This window comes from Capra hircus, chromosome 4 (genome assembly GCF_001704415.2).
Source record: "Capra hircus breed San Clemente chromosome 4, ASM170441v1, whole genome shotgun sequence".
NCBI classification, from domain to species: domain Eukaryota; kingdom Metazoa; phylum Chordata; class Mammalia; order Artiodactyla; family Bovidae; genus Capra; species Capra hircus.
Window position 1 is genome coordinate 36,395,341 of NC_030811.1, and position 26,692 is coordinate 36,422,032.

Below are 26,692 nucleotides of genomic sequence, written 5' to 3' on the forward strand. Positions count from 1 at the left end.
TAGGCTGCAGTCCATGGGGTCGTGAAGAGTCAGACACAACTGAGCGACTTCACTTTCACTTTTCACTTTAACTTTTCACTTTCACGCGTGGAAGAAAGAAATGGCAACCCATTCCAGTGTTCTTGCCTGGAGAATCTCAGGGACGGAGGACCCTGGTGGGCTGCCATCTATGGGGTCGCACAGAGTTGGACATGACTGAAGCAAATTAGCAGCAGCAGATTGCTTATATAATACAATGCAGATGCTGTGTAAATAGTTGCCAGCATACGGCAAATTCAGACTTTGCTTTGCAGAATTTTCTGTCATTTTTTGGAATATTTTTTTCCATGATTAGTTGCGTCCACAGATGCAGAAACTCTAAATATGAATGGTCAATGGTATATTAAAATATATTAACTTTAAAACTGTGCAAAATGTTGATAATTTTAAAAATTGTAGTCAAAATGAACTTGGAAGAAACTGTAGGAAACCTATGAAACAAAGAACACACACTATACAAATCTTTTTATCAGATTTGTGATTTGCAACATTTTCTCCTTGTGTGTGCCATGTCTGTTCATTTGGGCTTCTGGGAACTTTTATGTTTGATATTTCAGTTGAGGGTCCTTTGATTTTGCTTTGTTTATGAGAAAACAATATTTATCCATTAATATATTGCCAAAAATTGTTGAGTGTGAATGTATAGCTGATATATCTCTTCTGTTCCATTAATACATATGTCTATGCTTTTGCTAATACCAGTCTATTACAGGGGATTGATATTAATGCATTGAAATTGGATAACTTGAATCCTATAACTATGCTCTTCTATTGAAGAATCATTTAGGTATTCTAATCATTTTCCATTTTATATACATTTTAAAATTAACTTGCCAATTTCTACAAATAAAGCTTGCTAAAGTTTTGAAGGGTTTTGTTTACACTGGAGAGAAGATTGAGAACCATTGACATATTGAAAATATTAAGTCTTCCAATCCATGAACAATTGTTACTTTCTCCATTCATTTAAAATTTTAATTGTTTCATCAATGTTTTGTATATAGATTCTAACATATTGGGGTTTCCCAGGTGGCACTTAGGGTAAAGATCCTGCCTGCCAGTACAGGATCGGTGAAAATCATGGATTCAGTCCCTGAGTCAGGAAGATCCTCTGGAGACAGCATGGAAATCCACTCCATTATTCTTGCCTGGAGAATCTGATGGGCAGAGGAGCCTAATGGACTACAGTCTATGGGGTCTCAAAGAGACATGACTGAAGTGATTTAGCATGTATGCATTCATTTATACATATTTTGTTAGAATTATATATAAGTACTTCATTACGTGGTAATAGTATCAATGGTATATTTACATAGATATTCCTATTCATGCTGTTTATGTATATGTATGCCCATGTAAACATATATATTTTAATGTCTTTATGCAGAAAAACAATTGGCATTGGTATGTTGATATTTTATCCAGTAACCTTGCAAAATTCACTTATGTGGGAGCTTGTTTGTAGATGTTAAAACTTAAAAAAAAAAAAAGTAATCATGCCATGGTGGCTCAGATGATAAAGATTCTGCCTGCAATGCAGAAGAACCAAGTTCAGTTCCTGAATCAGGAAGATCCTCTGGAGAAGGAAATGATTAATCACTCCAGTATTCTTGCCTGGAAAATTTCATGGACAGAGGAGCCTGACAGGCAACAGTCTATGAGGTCATAAGAATCAGACATGACTGAATGACTAACAGTTTCATTTTTCACTCTCATGTGAATAAATAAATTTTTTCTTCTTTGTCAACATGCATGTCTTCTATATACTTTTCTTCTGTTATTTATCTGGACATAAATTTCCAGGGCAATACTGGAAAGAAATTCTGAGAAAGTACATTTTGGCTTCTTCCCAATATTAAAGAGAAGGCATTTGTTCTCTCCCCATTGTATTAATTGTAGTTTTAGGGTACTAAAGTTTACTCCATAGGAAGTTTTCAGAACCTAATTTTTTCAAAATTTCCTGTGTCTATTGAGATTATCATGTTTTCTTGTTTAGCATATGTATGTATCAGTTCAGTTCAGTCGCTCAGTCGTGTCAAACTCTTTGCGACTCCAAAAATCGCAGCACGCCTGGCCTCCCTGTCCATCACCAACTCCTGGAGTTCACTCAGACTCACGTCCATCGAGTCCACGATGCCATCCAGCCATCTCATCCTCTGTCGTCCCCTTCTCCTCCTACCACAATCCCTCCCAGCATCAGAGTCTTTTCCAATGAGTCAACTCTTCGCATGAGGTGGCCAAAGTACTGGAGTTTCAGCTTTAGCATCATTCCTTCCAGAGAAATACCAGGGCTGATCGCCTTCAGAATGGATTGGTTGTATCTCCTTGCAGTCCAAGGGACTCTCAAGAGTCTTCTCCAACACCACAGTTCAAAAGCATCAATTCTTTGGTGCTCAGCCTTCTTCACAGTCCAACTCTCACATCCATACATGACCACAGGAAAAACCATTGCCTTGACTAGATGGACCTTAGTTGGCAAAGTAATGTCTCTGCTTTTGAATATACTACCTAGATTGGTCATAACATTTCTTCCAAGGAGTAAGCATCTTTTAATTTCAAGGCTGAAGCCACTATCTGCAGTGATTTTGGAGCCCCCCCCCAAATAAAGTCTGACACTGTTTCCACTGTTTCCCCATCTACTTCCCATGAAGTGATGGGACCAGATGCCATGATCTTCGTTTTCTGAATGTTGAGCTTTAAGCCAACTTTTTCACTCTCCTCTTTCACTTTCATCAAGAGGCTTTTCAGTTCCTCTTCACTTTCTGCCATAAGGGTGGTGTCATCTGCATATCTGAGGTGATTGATATTTCTCCCGCCAATCTTGATTTCCAGCTTGTGCTTCTTCCTACCCAGCGTTTCTCATGATGTACTCTGCATATAAGTTAAATAGGCAGGGTGACAATATACAGCCTTGACGTACTCCTTTTCCTATTTGGAACCAGTCTGTTGTTTCATGTCCAGTTCTAACTGTTGCTTCCTGACCTGCATACAGATTTCTCAAGAGGCAGGTCAGGTGGTCTGGGATTCTCATCTCTTTCAGTATTTTCCACAGTTTATTGTGATCCACACAGTCAAAGGCTTTGGCATAGTCAATAAAGCAGAAATAGATGTTTTTCTGGAACTCTCTTTCTTTTTCCATGATCCCGCAGATGTTGGCAATTTGATCTCTGGTACCTCTGCCTTTTCTAAAACCAGCCTGAACATCAGGGAGTCCACGGTTCATGTATTGCTGAGGCCTGGCTTGGAGAATTTTGAGCATTACTTTATTAACATGTGAGATGAGTGCAATAGTGCAGTGGATTGAGCATTCTTTTTCACTGCCTTTCTTTGGAATTGGAATGAAAACTGACCTTTTCCAGTCCTGTGGCCACTGTGGAGTTTTCAAATTTTCTGGCACATTGAGTGCAGCACTTTCACAGCATCATCTTTCAGGATTTGAAATAGCTCAACTGGAATTCCATCACCTCCACTAGCTTTGTTCGTAGCGATGCTTTTCAAGGCCCACTTGACTTCACATTCTAGGATGTCTGGCTCTAGATTAGTGATACACCATCATGACTATCTGGTCGTGAAGATCTTTTTTGTACAGTTCTTCTGTGTATTCTAGCCACCTCTTCTTAATTTCTTCTGCTTCTGTTAGGTCCATACCATTTCTGTCCTTTATTGAGCCCATCTTTGCATGAAATTTTCCCTTGGTATCTCTAATTTTCTTGAAGAGATCTCTAGTCTTTCCCATTCTGTTCTTTTCCTGTATTTCTTTGCATTGATCACTGAAGAAGGCTTTCCTGAACTGCATTAATTTATGAATGACAAACACTAATTTCATTCTTAGGCTGAACTCCACTTGTTTGTCTCATTTTAAATATTGCTGGATTTGATTTGGATGATGTCATTAGAAATTTTGTATCTACATTCTTGAAGACTGTTGTTTTATAGCTTTCAACTCTTGTATTTTTCTTCTGTTTTCTGGAATATACTGATGGAATTGTCAGTATTTCTGCTTAGACACTCAGTAGACTGCATCTGTAAAATCATCAGGGCTTACATGTACTTCCTTTGTTTACAGCAGGAGGATGTAGGAGTGAGAAAGTTTTAAACTACAAATTCAATTGTCTTAAGGATTATCAGAATATTTCAGATATCTATTTCTTCTTGAGTGATTTTACAGTTGTGTGTTTCAAGTAATTTCTCACTTCCCTTTGGTATCAATTTTATAGACATTGCATTGTCCATATAATTTCCTTTTCCTTATTATTTTATTAAGATGCATGGGATTAGTAGTAATGCCATATATTTCACTCCTGATATTGGAGAATTTCCATATGTAAAAAATAGGCTTAGAAAAAGCAGAGGAACCAGAGATCAAATTGCCAGTATTCATTGGATCACGGAGAAACAAGGCAATTCCAGAAAAACATCTACATCTGCTTCATGGACTGTGTGGATCACAAACCTGTGGAAAATTCTTAAACAGTTAGGAGTATAAGACCATCTTGTCTGTCTCCTGAGAAACCTGTATGCAGGTCAAGAAGCAACAGTTAGAACTGGATATGAAACAATAGGCTGGTTCTAAATTGGAAAAGGAGTACGACAAGGCTATATATTGTCACCCTGCTTATTTAACTTATATGCTGAGTATATCCTGTGAAATGCCCAGCTAGATGAAACACAAGCTGGAATTAAGGTTGCTGGAAGAAATATCAACAGATTCAGATATGCAGGTAATACCGCTCTTCAGGCAGAAAGTGAAGAGGAACTAAAAAGCCTCTTGATGAGGGTGAGAGAAGAGTATAAAAGCTGGCTGGAAATCCAACATTCAAAAAACTAAGATCATGGCATCTGGTCCCATCACTTCATGGCAAATAGAAAAGAAAAAGTGGAAACAGTGAAAGATTTTCTTTTCTTGGGCTCCAAAATCACTGTGGACAGTGACTGCAGCCACAGAATTAGAAGACACTTGCTCCTTATAAGGAAAGCTATGACAAATATAGACATCACATTAAAAAGCAGAGATGTCACTTTGCTGGCAAAAGACATATAGTCAAAACTATGGGTTTTCCAGTAGTCATGTGTGGATGTATGAGTTGGATCCAAAAAGAAGGCTGAGCATCAAAAAATTGATGCTTTTGAACTGTAGTGTTGGAGAAGACCCTTGAGAGTCCTTTGGACTGCAAGGAGATCAAACCAGTCAATTCTTTAAAGAAATCAACTCTCAATATTCATTGGAAAGACTGATGTTGAAGCTGAAGCTCTAATACTTTGGCCAGTTGATATAAAGAACTGACTCATTGGAAAAGACTCTAATGCTGGGAAAGATTGAAGACAAAGGGAGGAGTGGGTGACAGAGGATGAGATGTATAAATAGGGCCTCAATTGACATAAATTTGAGCAAACTTTGGTCAATAGTGAAGGCCAGGGAAACCTGCTGTGCCACAGTCTATGAGGTCCCAAAAGTCAAACAAGGCTTAGTGACTGAGCAACAGTAACATTTGGTAACATGGGTCCTTTTACTTTTTTCCCCTTATCAGACTGTCTATAAGTTGTAAACTTTTGTGTTTTCCAAAAATTAGTCTTTGATGTCTTTGATTTTCTAATTAATTGTATTGGCTTGTATTTTTCTTTATTGTTTCCCTTCCCATTTCTTTCAGGTAAATATTCTTCTTTCTCTAGTTTATAAGAAGGAAGCAAGTCATGGTTTTAGACTTAAGTGAAAAGGAACTAAAAAGCCTCTTGATGAAAGTGAAAGAGGAGAGTGAAAACGTTGGCTTAAAGCTCAACATTCAGAAAACGAAGATCATGGCATCTGGTCCCATCCCTTCATGGCAAATAGACGGGGAAACAGTGGAAAGAGTGTCAGACTTTACTTTTTTGGGCTCCAGAATCACTGCAGATGGTGACTTCAGCCATGAAATTAAAAGATGTTTACTCTTTGGAAGAAAAGTTATGACCAACCTAGATAGTATATTCAAAAGCAGAGACATTACTTTGCCGACTAAGGTCCATCTAGTCAAGGCTATAGTTTTTCCTGTGGTCATGTATGAATGTGAGAGTTGGACTATGAAGAAAGCTGAGCACTGAAGAATTGATGCTTTTGAACTGTGGTGTTGGAAAAGACTCTTGAGAGTCCCTTGGACTGCAAGGAGATCCAACCAATCCATTCTGAAGGAGATCATCTCTCGGATTTCTTTGGAAGGAATGATGCTAAAGCTGAAACTCCAGTACTTTGGCCACCTCATGTGAAGAGTTGACTCATTGGAAAAGACTCTGATGCTGGGAGGGATTGGGGGCAGGAGGAGAAGAGGACGACAGAGGATGAGATAGCTGGATGACATCACTGACTCGATGGACGTGAATCTGAGTGAACTCTGGGAGTTGGTGATGGACAGGGATGCCTGGTGTGCTGCGATTCATAGGGTCACAAAGAGTTGGACACAACTGAGTGACTGAACTGAACTGATTCTACTTTTTAAATAAAAGCGTGTAGTTGTGTAAATTTCTAGATATTGCTTCAATGAAAACTTTTGATATATTTTATTTTTTATTATATGTATATATTTTTTTCTAAATTTCCCTAGAGACTTCCTCTTTGATCCAAGTGCCATTTAGAAATCTTATAAAAATTTCCCAATTCTTAGGTATTTCCAAGAGATCTACTATTGCTCTCATTTAGGAACTATTAAAAAGGAACATCATTAGAAATGTGAACATATAATAAGCACTTGGATTTCACAAACAATATATATTAGAAATTTATGATTGTTCTAAGCAAGAAATAGAATTATAATGTAAGAACATACTACAGAAATTATTTAGCTAGTGAGAGTCTAGCAGACTGTCAAACTCCACATTTTATCTTGATTTTGTTGTTTACAAGAAGTCAATATTGCATAGAAACCTGTAATATTAGGTCCATAAAACAAGGCAAATTGGAAGTGGCCAAATAGGAGATGGCAATAGTGAATATCAACATGTTAGGAATCAGTGGACTAAAATGGACTGGAATGGGTGAAGTTAACTCAGATGACCATCATATACTACTGTGGACAAGAATCGCTTAGAAGAAATGGAGTAGACCTCATAGTCAACAAACGAGTCCAAAGTGCAGTCCTTGGAGGCAATCTCAAAAATGACAGAATAATCCCTATTCATTTCCAAGGCAAACCATTCAACATTATGGTAATCCAAGACTATGCCCTGACCAGTAAAGCTGAAGAAGCTGAATGATTCTCTGAACACCTACAAGACCTTCTAGCACTAACATTCAATAAAGATGCCTTATCATTATAGGGGACCAGAATGCAAAAGTAGGAAGTCCAGAGATACCTGGAGTAACAGGCAAATTTGGCCTTGGAGTAAAAAACAAAGGCCAATAGAGTTTTGCCAAGAGAAAGCACTGGTCATAGCAAACACTCCCTTCCAACAACACAAGAAAATACTCTACACATGGACATCACCAGATGGTCAATATAAAACTCAGATGATTATATTCTTTGCAGCCAAAGATGGAGAAGCTCTATACAGTCAGCAAAAACAAGACCAGGAGCTGACTTTGGCTCAGCTCATGAAATACTTATTGCCAAATTTAGACTTAAATTGAAGAAAGTAGGGAAAAACACTAGAACATTCAGGTATGACCTACATCAAATCCCTTATGATTATACAGTGGAAGTGACAAAAAGACTCAAGGGATTCGATCTGATAGAGTGCCTGAAGAACTATGGAGGGAGGTAGTGATCAAGATCATCTCCAAGAAAAAGAAATGGAAAAGGCAAAATGGTTGTCTGAGGAGGTCTTGAAATAGCTGAGAAAAGAAGAGAAACTAAACACAAAGGGCAAAAGGAAAAATATACTCATTTGAATACAGAGTTCCAAAGAATAGCAAGGAAAGATAAGAAAGATTTCCTCAGTGATCAATGCAAAGAAATAGAGGAAAACAAAAGAATGGGAAACACTAGAGATCTCTTTAAGAAAATTAGAGATACCAAGGGAACATTTCACTCAAAATGGAAACATTAAAGGACAGAAATAGTATGGACCTAACAGAAGCCAAAGATATTAAGAAGATATACAAAAAAGATCCAAATGACCCACATAACCATGATGGTGTCATCACTCATCCAGAGCCAGGCATCTTGGAATGCAAAGTCAAGTGCACCTTAGGAAATATCACTACAAACAAAGCTAGTGGAGGTGATGGAATTCCAGTTGAGCTATTTCAAATCCTAAAAGATGATGCTGTGAAAGTGCTGTACTCAATATGCCAGCAAATTTGGAAAACTCCACAGTGGCCACAGGACTGGAAAAGGTCAGTTTTCATTCCAGTCCCAAAGAAAGGCAATGCCAAAGAATGTTCAAACTATAGCACAACTGTACTCATCTCACACACTAGCAAAGTAATGCTCAAAATTCTCCAAGCCAGGCTTCTACTGTACATTAACTGTGAACTTTGAGATGTTCAAGCTGGATTTAGAAAAGGCAAAGGAACCAGAGATAAAATTGCCAAAAACCATTGGATCATTGAAAAAGTAAGAGAGATCCAGAAAAACATCTACTTTTGCTCTATTGACTATGCCAAAGCCTTTGATTGTGTGAATGACAACAAACTGTGGAAAATTCTTCAAGAAATGGGAATGCCAGACCACCTGACTTGCCTCCTGAGAAATCTGTATACAGGTCAAGAAGCAACAGTTAGATGTGGACATGGTATAGCAGACTGGTTCCAAATTGGGAAAGGAGACTGTCAAGGCTGTATATTGTCACCCTGCTTATTTAACTTATATGCAGAATACATCATTCGAGATGAAGAACAGGCTGGAATCAATATTGCCAGGAGAAATATCAATAACCTCAGATATGCAGATGACACCACCCTTATGGAAGAAAGTGACGAGGAACTAAAGAGCCTCTTGATGAAAGTGAAAAAGGAGAGTGAAAAGCTGGCTTAAAACTCAGCATTCAGAAAGCTAAGATCATGGCATCTGGTCCCATCACTTCATGGGAAATAGATGGGAAAACAGTGGAAATAGTGAAAGACTTTATTTTTGGGGCTCCAAAATCACTGCAGATGGTAAATGCAGCTGTGAAATTAAGACGCTTGCTCCTTGGAAGAAAAGTTATGATTAACCTAGACAGGATATTAAAAAGCAGAGACATTACTTTGCCAACAAAGGTCCATCTAGTCAAGGCTATGTTTTTTTCCATTTGTCATGCGTGAATGTGAAAGGTGGATTCTAAAGAAAGCTGAGTGCCAAAGAATTGATGCTTTTGAATTGTGGTGTTTGAGAAGACTCTTGAGAGTCCCTTGGACTGCAAGGAGACCCAACCAGTCAATCCTAAAGGAAATCAGTCCTGAATATACACTGGAAGGACTAATGTTGAAGCTGAACCGCTGATACTTTGGCCGCCTGATGCAAAGAACTTACTCTTTGGAAAAGATCCTGATTTTGGGAAAGACTGAAGGCAGGAGGAGAAGGGGATGACAGAGGATGAGATGGTTGGATGGCATGACCGACTCAATGGACATGAGCTTAAGTAAGCTCTGGGAGTTGGTGTTAGACAGGGAAGCCTGGCTTGTTGCAGTCCTTGGGGTCACAAAGATTCAGACGTGACTGAGTGACTGAACTGTACTGAATGGAAAAGTCACATTTTCCACTGATATTTATAAAATTATTACTTATAAATACACTCCGAATAGCTGTCAGTGATCCTCTGTGGTGAATTCAGAATACATATTAACTGTATGAAGTGCTTAATTAGGGAAATAATAAATTTTTGATAGCAGCAAAAAAAAAAAAAAAAAAAAAAGGAAATTAGAGGGGAAAAGTAACCTAACTGGTAAGGAAGGAGGAGAAAAATATATCAGAAAAAAAACTGGCATTTTATTATTGAGAAAAAGTGTATATGAGAAAGGACAGAGATAGACGATAAAAAGCAGGTTCTCAAATTGCCTATTTTTTTTAATAGAGAAAGAAGTGTCACTAAAGGAAAGACAACAGGGGCAAAAAAATGTCTTCTTATTGTGATTAGAAGTGGAGAGAAGATCTCATAAGCATCACATAAGGCAGATAGATAAGTTTGCAAAGCATTTGTCTCAGAATCACCTGAGGGCCTGTCAAAAATGCAGAGTTCTAGGTCTTGTTCCAAGCTTATTGAATCAGAACCTTTGGGATATTCAGCCTAAAATCCCCATTCTAATAAGATCCTTGTGTGTTTTATATGCACATTAACTTTGAGTAGCAGAAGTCAGGCAGAAATTTGTCAGAGAAACCATTTTTCAAGGGAAGACTGGGTTGCCTTTTGAGAGATTTTTTTGGTAAGCACCTGGCTATTAATTCAACTGGGATGAACACTTGGGGCATATTTGGAGTTATTTAAATCCTGCAAAGTAAGGAGTTTGATGTGTGCTAAAGATCGGCACATGGGTTTAATATATTTTGGATATTATCAGGAGAGAAAGAACAGAACTAATGGGGAAATTTTGGCCTTTTCTTCCAACTAGTTTAGCTGAAGTAATGTTCTTCTTTCTTTGGAATAAGATAGAGGATAAAGGATATGTTCTGTTCTGCTTAGAAACTTACTATAATAAACTAAGAATATCCATAAAAATAATACATTTCCCTGTGGGTTGGATTAAACAATATAGATAAGAAATTTTACTGAGGCAAGGAAGGTGCAATAAGATATGAAATATGGGCAAAGATAATCACTCACCAACTTTAGAAATTTCAGTTCAAAGCCCCAAAGACTCTTGGTCCAGCCTAGGGCCTCTCTTTAGTTTTTGTGTTGTTTTTTCTTTTTTTTTTTTCCTCCACCAGCCCAAGGATGATTTAATCCCCTAAATGAGTGCTGCCCAATTCCCCACCAGATTCTTCTGGCACAGTAAGATGTGGATTCACTGTACTTTCAACCCTGCCCCTTCTTGCTGAGCCTGAACAAATTCAGTCTCTTAGTTTTAGAGAGTAGTAACTGTAAAGGACCTTGAAATTTTTAATAAAAATACAAATGATTGATAATTTAGAGAACATGAGAAAAAAATGAAGTTAATAGATTGATTCTTTCTACTTGTCACTCAAATTGAAATTAACATTTCTCTTCACATCTAAACTATATTTATGTACACTGGTTTCACAAATAGTCTTTCATTGAGTACGCAGCACAGTGATTTCTCAAGGTCTTACTAGTAATTTGTTGCTGTATGTATCTCCCTTACATTCCCTCACTTCAATCAGGTAGCCAGATTTGTATTGTCTCAATGAAAGGGAGATTCAGCTCAGTTGCTCAGTCGTGTCCGACTCTTTGCAACCCCATGAACTGCAACACACCAGGCCTCCCTGTCCCTCACCAAGTGCCGGAGTCTACCCAAACCCATGTCCACTGAGTCAGTGATGCCATCCAACCATCTCATCCTCTGTCGTCTCCTTCTCCTCCTGCCCTCAATCTTTCCCAGCATCAGTATAAACAGTATGAAAGGGAGATTAGAAACAGGAAAAATACAGGTTTCTGAAGGACAATCTCCTTCTAAGATAGCCATTATGCTCAGTTCTGAGACCCCAGGGTAGGATAATTCTAAAATAGATGGAGGTGGTGGGGAAATAAAAGCAAACAGAAGAAAGGGAGGAGCTATCTTTATATAGGGAAGGGAAAAATAAAAGCTTGACAGATCTTATGATTACCAGATCTACATGCTTCTTTGTATTGCATGATTTTGGTAAGGAGAAATCACAGAAGCAAACGGATAGCTCAGTGGTTTCCCTATTTCGCCTGGACCTTGGGCATCACTTTCCTACCTCAGCCATGAAGCACAGCATAGAAACCTCATGTCTTAACATTTCAAATGTTTATGTGTGCTAATGCCATAGGATTCTGAGAGCCAAGAGATATGGGGCAAATCTAAGGGGAATCAATATTTGTTTTGCTGTGCAGATTACTGATGAACATTGAGTGAATGTAGGTAGAAAGGAAGGTGATTAAATATTTTATAAAATATTTATAGTCAATCATTATTATGCATTTTAGAGTAAAATTAATTTACTTTATGGAAAAATGGAAAAAAATGTAACATTTTTGCATACTCTAAACCATGGTTAAACTCCATACTTTGAACATCAGTTCGGTTCATTTCAGTCACTCAGTTGTGTCCGAATCTTTGTGACCTCATGGACTGCAGCACGCCAGGCCTCCCTGTCCATCACCAACTACTGGAACTTACTCAAATTCATGTCCATTGAGTCGGTGATGCCATCCAACCATCTCATCCTCTGTCGTCCCTTTCTCCTCCCATGTTCAATCTTTCCCAACATCAGGGTCTTTTCCAATGAGTCGGTTCTTCCCATCAGGTGGCCAAAGTTTTGGAGTTTCAGCTTCAACATCAGTCCTTCCAGTGAATATTCAGGACTGATTTATTTTAGGATGGACTGGTTGGATCTCCTTGCAGTCCAAGGGACTCTCAAGAGTCTTCTCCAACACCACAGTTCAAAACATCAATTCTTCGGTGCTCAGCTTTCTTTATAGTGCAACTCTCACATCCATACATGAGTACTGGAGAAAACCATAGCTTTGACTAAACTGTACTGTGTTGGCAAAGTAATGTCTCTGCTTTTTAATATGCTGACTAGGTTGGTCATAACTTTTCTTGCAAAGAGCAAGCGTCTTTTAATTTCATGGGTGCAGTCACCATCTGCAGTGATTTTGGAGCCCCCTCAAAATAAAGTATGTCACTCTTTCCATTGTTTCCCCATCTATTTGAACAGCACTCAAAACATTATGTAAGGTAATTCAGGGAATAAATATTATTCAATGAATAAATATTATTCATTCTCAAATAAATAACATAAAAATCTGAATGTTTGTTATTTCAAGATAAAAAAATATTTTTAAAAATATGAACCAAATGTTACAGGGACACAGTGAGAGAGAGAATACAGATATAGTCTAGAGAGTAAGGTCTTTGGTCTTAAGAAACAATCAAATTTGCCTTGGAAAACATTACAAATTGGTTAAATGAAGCTCACTAGATATTATAGTTTCATAACTTAAGTTGAGGTAAACATAAATTTTACCTGATCTTTCCCAATATAGAAATAGGTGAAATTCAGCCTTTTGTGGAACCTGTTATCTAATCATTTATTCAAATCATTTCTCTCAGATTTAAACACTATAACATAATAATTTTCTCTATTTCCATCCCTACCCAACCAGCATCATCAATAATAATTCACAACAACTAACACCACTACCAGCACTGCCATCACTGTTACCACTCCTGTCATCACCATTGTTACCACCATCACCTCCACTACCCCATGATTGCAGCCTATTCTGGGGCTCTATGCATAAAATAATACAGAAGTCAAAGGTATCACCATGGCTTTGTTTCCAGTATATGAGAAACTTTGCAGTTTAGTCTGAAAGTAGCCTTTCATTTTTGTCTCAGTATTTGTGCTATTGATTGAATTTAGCTCACATAAATGTTTCAGATGGTAAAGAATCTGCCTGCAGTGCAGGAGACCTGTGTTTGATCCCTAGATGGGGAGATTCTCTGGAGAAAGGCATGGCTACCCACTCCAGTATTCTTCCTAGAGAATGACATGGACAGAGGAGCCTGGTGGGTTACAGTCCATGATGTCAGAAAGAGTCAGACATAACTGAGCGACTAACACTTTTACTTTTTTCACTTTCAAATATTTCTATAACTTAGTACAGCTGGAAGACAATTCTGCTCAGTCTTGTTCAGCATAGTTACTATTTCATTGTTCATACCTGTTTATTTGCATACTTGATATAATGTTCTACACTTTATTAGTCTACAATTTCATATGTGTAACAAGAAGTTTATGCAACTTTTACATTTGATTCTGATCAGACTGGAATATCTTCTGCAGAAAAGCTATTGTTAAATCTGGAACACAATACAAAAGCAACTACCTGAATGTACTGAGAAGTGAACAAAAGCAACCTGCCTATTGAAGAATGAGTGTATGAAGGATAGGATAGAAGGATCCTTGAAGGATAGGATAGAAGGATAGGATAGAAGGCAAGTAAATTCTCCTTCCACAGTTTTCACCTGTAGCTAGCTTCTCATGAGGCAGACACAAAATTGGTGGAAGCACCTACAAAAAAAATGTACAATATTCCTTGAATGGGGAGAGAAAAGTTTGAATATCTTATGAACGTTGACGGGAGTAAAAGAATCCTGGAAAACAAAGGACCAGAGAAGAAAATATTCAGCTCACTCAAGAAAACTTTCTTCTAAAACAAAGAAAAGAACACTCTTGAAGAACTACACGATACAGCATTTCCTCAGCCTCATATTCATAATGTTTGGGAAACCATCCAAAAATCCATTCTCAAGAGAAAATCGCAATCTGTAAAGTGTGGCTGTGTGATGAACCAGATGTTTAAGTAAAGTCACAAAATTTTAAAGAAGCTATTTTAACTATCCTCAATGTAGGAAAATAAAGCATGTTCAGTAAATTGTAACCTCAAAACAGAGTGAGTGGATTTCAGCTGATAATTGCAATTTCAAATAAGAATCTTAAAACTGAGAAATTTTTAAAAGGCAGGTGATTTTACAGTAAAATTGAAATGGCAAAATAAAGAGAAATAGATTTAGAAGATGGATTGATAGAAAGTACAGAAGTAAATACTAGACAGAAAATACAAAAATAAAGAACAGAGTCTTGGGGGCTCTTCAGATGACAGCAAAAGGTCACTGGATATTGTATACAAATATGGTCATTACACAGATGTGTAAAAGGAATATCACAAAGAAAAGAGAGAAACTGTGGAAAAGAATTTGAGATAAAATGTCACAAAATTCCCCAAATTTGACAAGAAATTTCCATATCCAAGATACAAAATGAACATCAATCATAATAAACAAAACGAAGCTCAAGCTTGGCAACATCACAGTCACAATGTTGAAAGTCAGAGATGAAAAGCAAACATCAAAGGTGGCAAATGAAAAATGACACATTACATACAGAGGAGAGCAATATGATTAATTGCTAACTTTTCATCAAAATGCATGAAGCATAAAACAAGTTACTGTGTTAAGAAGATGTGTGAGCGCATACTTCTTTATCCAGAAAAACTGTATTTTAAGGATGAAGGTTTATTATCCACATTTTCAGATAAAGAAAAACAAGGTAATTAATTTTCAGCAGACTTGAACTAAAAGAAACAATGCAAAAGGCCTTGTATGGACAAAGGAAAAATGATGTGTTAGTTGCTCAGTTGTGTCTGACTCTGCAACCTCATGGACTGAGGTCTGGCAGTTCCTATTGTCCATGGGATTCTGAAGGAAAGAATATGGAGTGGGTTGCTATTCCCTACTCCAGGGGATCCTCCAGACCCAGGAATTGAACCCAGGTCTGCTACTTTGCAGGAATATTCTTTACCATCTGAGCCACCAGGGAAGAACCAGAAAAACATTGTCAGATACAAACTCTAATCTTCAGAATAAAAAATAAATTTTTGTAATGATAAATATCTGAGTACACAAAGAAAATATTTTATTTTCAGCTCATTTCAGTTCAGTCACTCGGTTGTGTTCCACTCTGTGCTACCCTAAGAACTGAAGCACCTCAGGCTTCCCTGTCCAACAACAACTCCCAGAGCCTACAAAACTCATGTCCTTTGAGTTGGTGTTGCCACCCAACCATCTCAACTTCTGCCATTCCCTTCTCCTCCTGCCCTCAATATTTCCCAGCATCAGAGTCTTTTAAAATGAGTCAGCTTTTCACATCAGGTGGTCAGAATACTGGAGTTTCAGCTTCAACATCAGTCCTTCCAATGAACACCCAGGACTGATCTCCTTTAGGATGGACTGGTTGGATCTCGTTGCAGTCCAAGGAACTCTCAAGAGTCTTCTCCAACACCACATTTCAAAACGTCAGTTCTTCAGTGCTCAGCTTTCTTTATACTCCAACTCTCACATCCATACATGACTACTGGAAATGCATAGCCTTGACTAGACAGACCTTTGTTGGCAAAGTAATGTCTCTGCTTTTGAATATGCTGTCTAGGTTGGTCATAACTTTCCTTCCAAGAAGTAAGTGTCTTTTAATTTCATGGCTGCAATCACCATCTGAAGTGATTTTGGAGCATCCCAAAATAAAGTCTCTCACTGTTTCCGCTGTTTCTCCATCTATTTCCCATGAAGTGATGGGACCAAATGCCATGATCTTAGTTTTCTGAATGTCAAGCTTTAAGCCAGCTTTCTCATTCTCCTCTTTCACTTTCAATAGGCTCTTTAGTTCTTCTTCACTTTCTCCCATAAGAGTGGTGTCATTTGCATATCTGAGGTTACTGATATTTCTCCCAGCAATCTTGACTCCAGCTTGTGCTTCCTCCAGCCCAGCATTTCTCATGACGTACTCTGCATAGAAGTTAAATAAGCAGGGTGACAATATACAGCCTTGACATACTCCTTTTCCTATTTGGATCCAGTCTGTTGTTTCATGTCCAGTTCTAACTGTTGCTTCCTGACCTTCATATAGGTGTCTCAAGAGGCAGGTCAGGTGGTCTGGCATTCCTATCTCTTTATGAAGATCTTTTTTGTAAAGTTCTTCTGTGTATTCTTGCCACCTCTTCTGAATAGCTTCTGCTTCTGTCAGGTCCATACATTTTCTGTCTTTTATTGAGCTTATCTTTGCATGAAATTTTCCCTTGGTGTCTCTAATTTTCTTGAACAGATCTCTAGTCTTTCCCATTCTATTGTTTTCCTCTATTTCTTTGCATTGATCGCTGAGAAAGGCTTTCTTATCTCTCCTTGCTGTTCTTTGGAACTCTGCATTCAGATGCTTATATCTTTCATTTTCTCCTTTGCTTTCACTTCTCTTCTTTTCTCAGCTATTAGTAAGGCCTCCCCAGAAAGCCATTTTGCTTTTCTGCATTTCTTTTCCATGGGGATGGTCTTGATCCCTGTCTCCTGTACAATGTCACAAACCTCTGTCCATAGCTCATCAGGTACTCTATCAGATCTAGTCCCGTAAATCTATTTCTCACTTCCACTGTATAATCATAAAGGATTTTATTTTGGTCATACTTGAATAGTTTAGTAGTTTTTCCCGCTTTCTTCAATTTAAGTCTGAATTTGACAATAAAGAGTTCATGATCTGAGGTACGATCATGAACTCCTTATTGCCAAATTCTGAGATACAGGTGGCTGCACCGGCACAGGAGGGCCTAGAGGACCTGTCCCACATTGAAGGTCAGGAAGGGCGGCAGTGAGGAGATACCCTTCGTCCAATGTAAGGAGCAGTGGCTGCACTTTGTTGGAGCAGCCATGAAGAGATACCCCATACCCAAGGTAAGAGATACCCCATACCCAAGGTAAGGAAACCCAAGTAAGATGATAGGTGTTGCAAGAGGGCATCAGAGAGCAGACACACTGAAACCATACTCACAGAAAACTGGTCAACGTAATCACCTTAGGACCACAGATTTGTCTAGCTCAATGAAACTAAGCCATGACCATGGGGCAACCCAAGAAAGGTGGGTCATGGTGGAGAGGTCTGACAGAATGTGGTCCACTGGAGAAGGGAATGGCAAACCACTTCAGTATTCTTGCCTTGAGAACCCCATGAACAGTATGAAAAGGCAAAATGATAGGATACTGAAAGAGGAACTCCCCAGGTCGGTAAGTGCCCAATATTTTACTGAAGATCAGTGGAGAAATAACTCCACAAAGAATGAAGGGATGGAGCCAAAGCAAACATAATACCCAGCTGCGGATGTGACTGGTGATAGAAGCAAGGTCCGATGCTGTAAAGAGCAATATTGCATAGGAACCTGGAATGTCAGGTTGATGAATCAAGGCAAATTGGAAGTGGTCAAACAAGAGATGGCAAGAGTGAACGTTGTCATTCTAGGAATCAGTGAACTAAAATGGACTGGAATGGGTGAATTTAACTCAGATGACCATTATATCTACTACTGCGAGCAGGAATCCCTCAGAAGAAATGGAGTAGCCATCATGATCAACAAAAGAGTCTGAAATGCAGTACTTGGATGCAATCTCAAAAAAAGACAGAATGATCTCGGTTCATCTCCAAGGCAAACCATTCAAAATCACAGTTATCCAAGTCTATGCCCCAACCAGTAATGCTGAAGAAGCTGAAGTTGAACGGTTCTATGAAAACCTACAAGACCTTTTAGAACTAACACGCCAAAAAGATGTCCTTTTCATTATAGGGGACTGGAATGCAAAAGTAGGATGAAAGAAAAACCTGGAGTAACAAGCAAATTTAGCCTTGGAATGCAGAATGAAGCAGGTCAAAGACTAGTAGAGTTTTGCCAAGAAAATGCACTGGTCATAGCAAACACCCTCTTCCAACAACACAAGAGAAGACTCTACACATGGACATCACCAGATGGTCAACATTAATCAGATTGATTATATTTTTTGCAGCCAAAGATGGAGAAGCTCTATACAGTCAGCAAAAACAAGACCAGGAGCTGACTGTGGCTCAGATCATGAACTCCTTATTACCAAATTCAGACTTAAATTGAAGAAAGTACGGAAAACCGCTAGACCATTCAGGTATGACCTCAATCAAATCCCTTATGATTATACAGTGGAAGTGAGAAATAGATTTAAGGGCATAGATCTGATAGATAGAGTGCCTGATGAACTATGGAATGAAGTTCGTGACATTGTACATGAGACAGGGATCAAGACCATTTCCATGGAAAAGAAATGCAGAAAAGCAAAATGGCTGTCTGGGGAGGCCTTACTAATAGCTAAGAAAAGAAGAGAAGCAAAAAACAAAGGAGAAAAGGAAAGATATAAGCATCTGAATGCAAAGTTCCAAAGAACAGCAAGGAGAGATAAGAAAGCCTTTCTCAGCGATCAATGCAAAGAAATAGAGGAAAATGATAGAACGGGAAAGACTAGAGATCGCTTAAAAAAATTAGAGATACCAAGGAAACATTTCATGTAAAGATGGGCTCGATAAAGGACAGAAATGGTCTGGACCTAACAGAAGCAGAAGATATTAAGAAGAGGTGGCAAGAATACACAGAAGAACTGTGCAAAAAAGATCTTCACAACCCAGATAATCACGATAGTGTGATCACTCATCTAGAGCCAGACATCTTGGAAAGTGAAGTAGAGTGGGCCTTAGAAAGCATCACTCAAACAAAGCTAGTGGAGGTGATGGAATTCCAGTTGAGCTGTTTCAAATCCTGAAAGATGTTGCTGTGAAAGTGCTGCACTTAATATGCCAGCAAATTTGGAAAACTCAGCAGTGGCCACAGGATTGGAATAGTCAGTTTTCATTCCAATCCCAAAGAAAGGCAATGCTAAAGAATGCTCAACTGCTGCTGCTTCTACTGCTAAGTTGCTTCAGTCGTGTCCGACTCTGTGCGACCCCATAGACGGCAGCCCACCAGGCTCCCCCATCCCTGGGATTCTCCAGGCAAGAATACTGGAGTGGGTTGCCATTGCCTTCTCCAATGCATGAAAGTGAAAAGTGAAAGTGAAGTTGCTCAGTCGTGTCCAACTCTTAGCAACCCCATGGACTGCAGCCTACCAGGCTCCTCTGTCCATGGGATTTTCCAGGTAAACTACAGCACAGTTGCACTCATCTCACATGCTAGTAAAGTAATGGTCAAAATTCTCCAAGCCAGGCTTCAGCAATATGTGAACCGTGAACTTCCAGATGTTCAAGCTGGTTTTAGAAAAGGCAGAGGAACTAGAGATCAAATTGCCAACATCTGCTGGATCATGGGAAACGCAACAGAGTTCCAGAAAAACATCTATTTCTGCTTTACTGACTATGCCAAAGCATAGTCAGCAAAAAAGACCATGAGCTGACAAGCCTACTCTGCCTCAGATCAGTTCAGTCCAATTCAGTTCAGTTCAGTCACTTTTGACTATGTGGATCACAATAAACTGTGGAAAATTCTGAAAGAGATGGGAATACCAGACCACCTGACCTGCCTCTTGAGAAATGGGTATGTAGGTCAGGAAGCAACAGTTAGAACTGGACATGGAACAACAGACTGGTTCCAAGTAAGAAAAGGAGTATGTCAAGGCTGTTTTTGTCACCCTGCTTATTTAACTTCTATGCAGAGTACATCATGAGAAACGCTGGACTGGAAGAAACACAAGCTGGAATCAAGATTGCCAGGAGAAATATCAATAACCTTATATATGCAGATGACACCACCCTTATGGCAGAAAGTGAAGAGGAACTAAAAAGCCTCTTGATGAAAGTGAAATAGGAGAGTGAAAAAGTTGGCTTAAAGCTCAACATTCAGAAAACGAAGATCATGGCATCCGGTCCCATCACTGCATGGGAAATAGATGGAGAAACAGTGGAAACAGTGTAAAACTTTATCTTTTGGGGCTCCAAAATCACTGCAGATGGTGATTGCAGCCACGAAATTAAAAGACACATACTCCTTGGAAGAAAAGTTATGACCAAGCTAGATAGCATATTCAAAAGCAGAGATATTACTTTGCCGACTATGGTCTGTCTAGTCAAGGCTATGCTTTTTCCAGGAGTCATGTATGGATGTGAGAGTTGGACTGTGAAGAAGGCTGAGCACTGAAGAATTGATGCGTTTGAACTGTCGTGTTGGAGAAGACTCTTGAGAGTCCCTTGGACTGCAAGGAGATCCAACCAATCTATTCTGAAGAAGATCAGCCCTGGTATTTCTTTGGAAGGAATAATGCTAAAGCTGAAACTCCAATACTTTGGCCACCTCATGTGAAGAGTTGACTCATTGGAAAAGACTCTGATGCTGGCAGGGATTGGGGGCAGGAGGAGAAGGGGATGACAGAGGATGAGATGTCTGGATGGCATCACTGACTTGATGGATATGAGTCTGAGTGAACTCCAGGTGTTGCTGATGTACTGGGAGGCCTGGCATGCTGCAATTCACGTGGTCACCAAGATTCAGAGAGGACTGAGGTACTGAACTTAACTGAACTGATATGAGGCACAGTAGACTCGTCGGCTCCCGGTCTTTTTTTGCTGATGAAAATTTGTCCCTAATAATTATTTCTTTAATAATCATCACTTCAGTTCAGTTAGTCAGTCATGCTTGACTCTTTGCAACCCCATGGACTGTAGCATGCCAGGCTTCCTTGTCCATCACCAACTCCCAGAGCTTGATCAAATTTGTGTCCATCGAGTTGGTGATGCCATCCAAACATCACATCCTGTGTCTTACTCTTCTACTCCTGCCTTTAGTCTTTCCCAGCATCAGGGTCTTTTCTAATGAGTCAGTTCTTCTCATCAGGTGGCCAAAATATTGAAGTTTTCAGCTTCAGCATCAGTCCTTCCTTCCAATGAATATCCAAAACTGATTTCCTTTAAGATTGATTGGTTTGATCTCCTTGGAGTCCAAGGGACTCTCAGAGTCTTCTTCAACACCACAGTTCAAAAGCATCAATTCTTCAGTACTCAGCTTTCTTTATAGTCCAACTCTCACCTCCATATATGACTACTGGGAAAAACATAGCTTTGACTAGATAGACCTTTGTTGGCAAAGCAATGTCTCTGCTTTTTATACAGCTGCTAAAAACTATATTATTATCTTACAATGTTTATAATTTATATAGAGGCAATATATGTAAATGTATGTTATGGTATCAAAGAAATTCATCCAGAAAACAGAGTGTTTCCACATACTCTGTGAGATGACTAAGTGAAATTTGCTCAGTTTTGTCCGACTCTTTGCAACCCCATGGACTATGCAGTTCATGGTATTCTCCTGGCCAGAATACTGGAGTGGTAGCCTTTCTTTTCTCCAGGGGATCTTCCCAACCCATAGATGGAACTCATGTCTCCCACACTGCAGGCAGATTCTTTACCAACTGAGCCACAAGGAAAGCCCGAGAATACTGGTGTGGGTAGACTATCCCTTCTCCAGCAGATCTTCCTGACCCAGGAATCGAACTGGGATCTCCTGCATTGCAAGTGGATTCTGTACCAACTGAGCTATCAGGTAAGCCCACTCTGTGGGATAACTGGATGGAAATTAATAAACCTTGACTCTCCTCCACCATGCAAAAAAACTTAACTCAAATGTCACTAACCCATTTTTCCAAAGAAGATATTCTCTTTTTTAAAAAATATAAATTTATTTATTTTAATTGGAGGTTAATTACTTTACAATATTGTACTGGTTTTGCCATACACCAACATGTATCTGCCACAGGTATACACGTGTTCCCCATCCTGAACCTCTCCTCCCTCCACCTTCCCTGTACTATCCAGATGTGCCTAAAGGCACATGAAATGATGATCATCACTAATTATTAGAGAAATGTAAATGAAAACTACAATGAAGTACCACTTCACACTGGTCAGAATGACTATAATTTCAAAATCTAAAAATATCACATGCTGGAGAGTGTGTGAAAAAAAGAAAATCCTCTTACCTTGTTGGTGGAAACGTAAACTGGCATAGCCACTATGGAAAACAGCATGGAAGTTCCTCTAAAAAATAAAAGCAATTTCAATATGATCCAGAAATCACACTTCTGGGCATATATCCAGAAAAAATATCTTTATAATTTATTTTTTAAAAAATTTTATTTATTTATTTTTTAATTTTAAAATCTTTAATTCTTGCATGTGTTTCCAAACATGAACCCCCCTCCCACCTCCCTCCCCATAACATCTCTCTGGGTCATCCCCGTGCACCAGCCCCAAGCATGCTGTATCCTGTGTCAGACATAGACTGGTGATTCAATTCTTACATGATAGTATACATGTTAGAATGCCATTCTCCTAAATCATCCCACCCTCTCCCTCTCCCTCTGAGTCCAAAAGTCCGTTATACACATCTGTGTCTTTTTTGCTGTCTTGCATACAGGGTCGTCATTGCCATCTTCCTAAATTCCATATATATGTGTTAGTATACTGTATTGGTGTTTTTCTTTCTGGCTTACTTCACTGTATAATCGGCTCCAGTTTCATCCATCTCATCAGAACTGATTCAAATGAATTCTTTTTAATGGCTGAGTAATACTCCATTGTGTATATGTACCACAGCTTTCTTATCCATTCATCTGCTGATGGACATCTAGGTTGTTTCCACGTCCTGGCTATTATAAACAGTGCTGCGATGAACATTGGGGTACATGTGTCTCTTTCAATTCTGGTTTCCTCAGTGTGTATGCCCAGCAGTGGGATTGCTGGGTCATAAGGTAGCTCTATTTGCAATTTTTTAAGGAATCTCCACACTGTTCTCCATAGTGGCTGTACTAGTTTGCATTCCCACCAACAGTGTAGGAGGGTTCCCTTTTCTCCACACCCTCTCCAGCATTTATTGCTTGCAGATTTTTGGATCGCAGCCATTCAGACTGGTGTGAAGTGGTACCTCATTGTGGTTTTGATTTGCATTTCTCTAATAATGAGTGATGTTGAGCATCTTTTCATGTGTTTGTTAGCCATCTGTATGTCTTCTGGGATAAATAAAATTGACAAACCATTAGCCAGACTCATCAAGAAGCAAAGAGAGAAAAATCAAATCAATAAAATTAGAAATGAAAATGGAGAGATCACAACAGACAACACAGAAATACAAAGGATCTTAAGAGACTACTATCAGCAGTTGTATGCCAATAAAATGGACAACGTGGAAGAAATGGACAAATTCTTAGAAAAGTACAATTTTCCAAAACTGAACCAGGAAGAAATAGAAAATCTTAACAGACCCATCACAAGCAAGGAAATTGAAACTGTAATCAGAAATCTTCCAGCAAACAAAAGCCTAGGTCCAGACGGCTTCACAGCTGAATTCTACCAAAAATTTCGAGAAGAGCTAACACCTATCCTCCTCAAACTCTTCCAGAAAATTGCAGAGGAAGGTAAACTTCCAAACTCATTCTATGAGGCCACTATCACCCTAATACCAAAACCTGACAAAGATGTCACAAAAAAAGAAAACTACAGGCCAATATCACTGATGAACATAGATGCAAAAATCCTCAACAAAATTCTAGCAATCAGAATCCAACAACACATTAAAAAGATCATACATCATGACCAAATGGGCTTTATCCCAGGGATGCAAGGATTCTTCAATATCCGCAAATCAATCAATGTAACTCACCACATTAACAAATTGAAAAATAAAAACCATATGATTATCTCAATAGATGCAGAGAAGGCCTTTGACAAAATTCAACATCCATTTATGATAAAAACTCTCCAGAAAGCAGGAATAGAAGGAACATACCTCAACATAATAAAAGCTATATATGACAAACCCGCAGCAAACTTTATCCTCAATGGTGAAAAATTGAAAGCATTTCCCCTAAAGTCAGGAGCAAGACAAGGGTGCCCACTTTCACCGCTACTATTCAACATAGTTCTGGAAGTTTTGGCCACAGCAATCAGAGCAGAAAAAGAAATAAAAGGAATCCAAATTAGAAAAGAAGAAATATATTATAATTTAGAAAGTTACACGTACTCCTTTGCTCATAGCAGCATTATATACAAGAGCCAAGACATAGAAACAACCTAAATATCCATTAACAGATGAATAGATAAAGATATGGTACATATATAGAGTGGAATACTACTGAGCTATAAAACAAGAATTAAAGCATGCCATATGTAGCAACATGAATGGAACTAGAGATCACCATTCTAAGTGAAGTAAGGCAGAAAGAGAAAGATAAATACTGTATGGTATCACTTATATGTGGAATCTAAAGTATGACACAAATGACCGTATGTATGAAACAGAAAAAGATGCCCAGACATAGAGAAGAGACCTATGGTTGCCAAGAGAGAGGGAGTTGAGGGAGCAATGGATTTGGAGTTTGGGATTAGCAGATGCAAACTATTATATATAGAGTGGATAAACAACAAGGTCCCAGTGTATAGTACAAGGACTACTTTCAATATCTTGTGATACAGACTTACAGAAGAGACTTATGGACCTGTTGGGTGTGGGAGAAAGGAGAGAGATGTAAGGAGAGAGTAACATGGAAACATACATTAACATATGTAAAATAGATAGCTAATGGTATTTGCAGTATGACTCAGGGAACTCAAATCACCGTTCTGTAACAACCTAAAGGGGTACAACGGGGAGGAAAGTGGGAGGGAGTTTTAAGAGGGAGGAGACATATGTATACTTATGACTGATTCATATTGATGTTTGTCAGAAACCAACAGAATACTCTAAAGCCATTATTCTTCAACTAAATATAAATAAATTTTAAAAACCCAAAACATCCTGTGATAAATTATAATGGAAAGAATATGAAAAATAACATGTATATATATAACAGAATCAATTTGTTGTGTAGAAGAAATGAACATAATATTATACATCAACTGTATCTCAATAAAATGAATTTAAAAATTGTTACTGACCTAAACATAAAAGCTAAAACTATTACACTTCAGGAAGAAAAGGGAAATTAATACTTGTCACATTCAATGAGGCAATTTAAAATACTTTTAAACCAGGGAACATAAACCCAATCTGTGAAGGGAAAAATAATGATAAATGGTCTTGATCAAGTTTAAAAACTTCTTCTACTTTCTTTTTCTCCACTCCTATCCAATAGGACTCATTTACGTTTCATTGCAAGAGGGAAGTCAGGTTTGTCATCTGGTGCCTTTATGGATTCTTTTATGAGTCTTATGTGGGAAGCCATTTATCTAAATAATTATTGAAGAATCAGAGGTTCTGGCTCATAGAAAATATATAATTTACAAGTCAGTGTGTTCCCTTTAATCTGCCAGACTATAGTAAGCAATAATGTATCAGGGCAGTAGAATCCTATCTCACTTCATTTATTATAATAACTCAAAAGATCATAATAAACCTGAGTTTTTAAAGCACATGTACCAAGCTATGTTACACTCATATCAGTTATGTCTAATCATCACAAAATTTGTGTATAATAATTGCCCTTATCACATTATGACTTGAACTATGTTTCCCTAAAATTCAGATAAGCTATGTGTTAGTCCAGCTCTTTGTGACCCCAGGGACTATAGCTGGCCAGGCCCCTCTGCCCATGGAATTCTCCAGTAAAGAACACTGGAGTGGGTTGCCATTCTTTTCTCCAGGGGATCTTCCTGACCCAGGGATCAAACCTGGGGGTCTCCTGCACTGTAGGCAGATTTTTTACCATGTGCTGATGTGAGGTGGAGGTTGATACCTGTGTGTGACTGAATGAACCAGTAAGTCTTTTAATCAGATAAGGCTCACACATTGGTGGGAAACCTGGATCTGAAACAAGGCCAAGCTGCAGCAGTAAGCAAACACCTCAAAGTTTCCAGGATCCTCTTCCCCATCCTAGGAATCTTGCTTCATTCACTACCTTCCCTTCTCCAGGGGATCTTCCCAACCTAGGAATTGAATCTGGGTCTCGCACATTGCAGGCAGATTCTTTACCATGTGAGCCACCAGGAAAAGCGAACAATGGACTCATTGGAAAAGACCCTGATGCTGGGAAAGATTGAAGGCAGGAGGAGATGAGGACAGCAGAGGATGAGATGGTGGGATAACATCACTGACCTGATGGACCTGAGTTTGACCAAGCTCTGGAAGTGATGATTGACAGGAAAGGTGTGCTGCAGTCCATGGGGTCACAAAGAGTTGGACACGACTGAGGGACTGAACTGAAATGAAAATTCAGATGTTAAAGTTCTAAACTCCAGCACCT